A 3,673-nucleotide genomic window follows, 5' to 3' on the forward strand; every position below is an offset into this window, starting at 1 on the left:
CCATCATAAGGCTTATATATATATATATATGGCCTTCAGCTTTGTTCGGGTATTTTCCCACGTCATCTTAAGTTTTCGCGGGTACTTACATGTATGGTATTCGGCTTGGTTCGTGTATTTTCCCACGTCATTGTAGTTGTTCTTTTTAAAGTTGTAGCAACGTTTCAGCAGAATCTCATCTGCCATCATCAGGCTTCTGTATTGTGTCCGTCTGTGAGTCAGACTTTTACAGTGGTTTCAGATTTAAATTTGGGGCAGCCTATTGCTGTGCCAGAATGGTTTTTTCTTCATCCTGATTGGTTGGGAGTCTTGGTCTGTGTTTATTGGTCTCAGAGTTTGCTGTGTTCTGCTTGATTGGTGTCTCTAATATCTTCTGTCTGTTTTTTGGCTCTTTTTGTATCTTGATTGGCTGGCAGCATTGTGTTTATGTCTATGGAGATTCTCAGACATCCAGGTCATGGCTGTTCCAAAGGTGTTTTTTTTAAAGGCAACTGGACTTTTTGAAGATGTTGCACTTCTAATGAAGCTTCTTCAGTTCTTGCTGAATCGTGGAAGATGGAAGAATTTATCTTCTTGCAGTCCTTTGGTTGTTAGTATTCTTTCTCAGAGTCATTGAGGCAACTTGGAGGTTTATCTATGAATAGTGAAAATGGTTGTTTATAAACTATCAAATGAGTGTCAATTCTTAGTGGCCACAAAGATAGATTTTCTACTGCAGCATCTGTCCCCGGTCTGATTTTGAAGTTCTTCCAGTGAACTGAAACATCTTCAAAGAAAAACCAGAGAGTCCATTGCCTCTTGAAAAAGCACAACTTGGGCAGCCATGAGCTGGTTGGCTGAGAATCTCCATGGATATATAGCTGTGCACTTTGGGATGAACACTCCTTGAATGGTGTGGGAGTATGAATGGGTTTCCAGAAAAAAATGCAGACTACAGGAACCATTTGCTCTTCAGGTTGAGATACAGACAACACAGACTCATCCCCAACAACCTGCATCTGTCTTCAGCAGGGAAGGGACACAGGGCAGAAAACATCCTGCAGCCAAGAAGGCTCCACACCTATTTCTAATACTCAGGAAATCCTGACCACACAGATAAACCTACAAGTGGCCTCAATGACTCTAAAAGAATGCAAATGACCAGCTGCCCGCAAGGAATATAAATCCTTCCATTCTGTATCATCCAGGCAAACATATTGCTGTGCCTGCAAAATCAGCTCAGCAGTTTGCAAATATTTCACCATGCTTGCAAAATCAGCTCAGCCACTGTTATTATATATACTTAATTTAAAGCCTTCAATTAAGCAGAGGCCTATACTAACTTTAAAGCCTAGTTGCCCTTTTCTCACAAGAGATAAGAGAAATGAGCTTCTATATCATCCCTAACCATATAAGAATAAATAATCCATTTTTTCCAGATTATTGAACACTTTTACAAGGTTACAATTCAATACCATGCTTAGCCCTATCTGAAAAAGACTCTGGCACAGGCCACACTCCATCTTGGATGCAAGTGCTCAGGTGTTTGAGGTTAGCCAAATATTACCTGAACCCTGACCCTCAATTCCGTCTCCTCTTTGGATGAAGAACAAGAGACACAAACATGTTTTTCCCCTTCTGGCCCAGGAAGCGAAGCTGTTGCTAAGTGGGTAGGATGTTACTCTTCCTTGCAATTATCAGAAGTACAGTAATTCTTAATGTATCCCACATAGATGTTTACCCACAAGTCTTCCAAGATAAAAGTTGCTAAAATGAAATAATGTCTGAGCTCTCCCAAGGGGAGCTGGCCATGCCATCTTAGGTTGTTTAGCAAACAAGCAATTTCTTGTGATCCATGAAACTTAACTGGGCTCAATTTTGTCTTCAGTAACAACTCAAACTAGGTAAGAGAAAACACACTTCATATTAATTTGCCTCAAGGCCATCCATGTGGCACAGTCTGCTTCTTCTCTGCTAAAGCCTTGTGGAAGGAACCTGCAGTTCAGCTTTGATATATGGTCTAGGAAGGAAGGTGAGAATTATGAATGGGCTGGCTCTCCTGCTGCTCCTCTTTTAGCTCCTGCCTTCAACAACTCATAAGATAATGCAAACCATATGTGTAGTGAGGAACCCTCTACAAACTGTGCAAGACTACTACCGGTCTGGGGATCTCATTATTGGAGGGAATTTGCTCCTGGAAAAGTTTTCTCTCTTTGAAATGATAGAGTTTGACAGTAAGCCATCAAACACAAGAATTAGCAAGAAGGTATGTTTCACCTGAAAGGGAATGAATTAGAAGAGTTTCTGATTGATTACTGAGTTAAATTTTAAATTAACTAAAATAAGGTACAATGGGATTGCAAGGGGAAACAAACATCTTATTAAAAAAAATATTATTGACCATCCAAGTTTTGCAGGAAATGATGACAAGGAACCATAGGGAGATAAAAGAAGAACCCTTAAGGAAATGATATATAGATATGTAGAAATGTAAAGTAGATAAAGATAGATATTAATAACAAACATAAATAAGGATAGAAAATGTATGATAAAATTGTATGTATGTCAATGCAAAATGCTGTTGAAAATGTAAACATGATTTGTACTAGTGGAAAACAACAAAAATCATTTGTGGTATAAAGAATAGAAATTAGAAATTAGGAGAAGAATACCTTTTTTATTTGGGAACTATTCTATAGTAGAAATAATGGCAGAAATTAGAAATCTGGATATCTAAACATAGATGCCTAATGAATAGAGAATAACTAAGATTAGGAAACTAGGATTATTTGGCAGTTAATTGATTATAATTGTAATGCCAACTTGGTTTTATAGTTGTTTGATAGTATTAATGGACTACAGATAAAAATGAATAGAAGACGTAAACATACAATGTAAAATTCATAACAAGGATAAGTGAAGATGAAGATGAATAGATATTGAGAATAATAGTTATAACTATTGTATGTAAAAGATTTATTATCAGTCTGTAATTAAGAATGTAGAGATTGCACCCAGACAGTATACTGTTACTGTGAATATCAAGAAGTCAAGAAGAGTTGAGATATGAAAACAGGGAAGAGATGAGGGATAAATGCAGAATATTGTTTAACACACAAGCTATACCATCAAGAATTAGTCCTCATAGAAATTAGAAATAGGGAGAATATTACCTTTTTGATTTGGGAACTATGCTATAGTAGAAATAATGGCAGAAATTAGAAATCTAGATATGTAAACATAGATACCTAATGAATAGAGAATAACTAAGATAAATAAACATTAGGATTATACGCAGTAAATTGGCTATAACTACTGTATGTATAAGATTTATTATTGGTATGTAATTAAGAATGTGGAGATTGCACCCAGATGGAATACTGTTACTGTGAATAATGAAATCCGATGCATAACCAAGAAAATTGTACAATAACAAGTACTAATATGTGATGTATAACAAAGGAAAAGTACAATAAAAATATTTGGGGGGGGGGAATTCTGCTTTGCTTAGAATTCAGATAACAGATAATCAGAGTTGGAAGGGACCTTGTAGATCATCTAGTCCAACCCGCCACCCAACCAGGAGACCCTGCACCATTTCTGACAAATGGCAGTCCAAACTCTTCTTGAAAGTCTCAAGTGATGGCGCTCCCACAACTTCCGAGGGCAACTTCTGTTCCATGGGTTGATTGTT

The sequence above is a fragment of the Notechis scutatus genome, chromosome 1 (assembly GCF_049901735.1).
Source record: "Notechis scutatus isolate UNSWTSFEM ecotype Mainland chromosome 1, rNotScu1.2, whole genome shotgun sequence".
Taxonomy (NCBI): Eukaryota; Metazoa; Chordata; class Lepidosauria; order Squamata; family Elapidae; genus Notechis; species Notechis scutatus.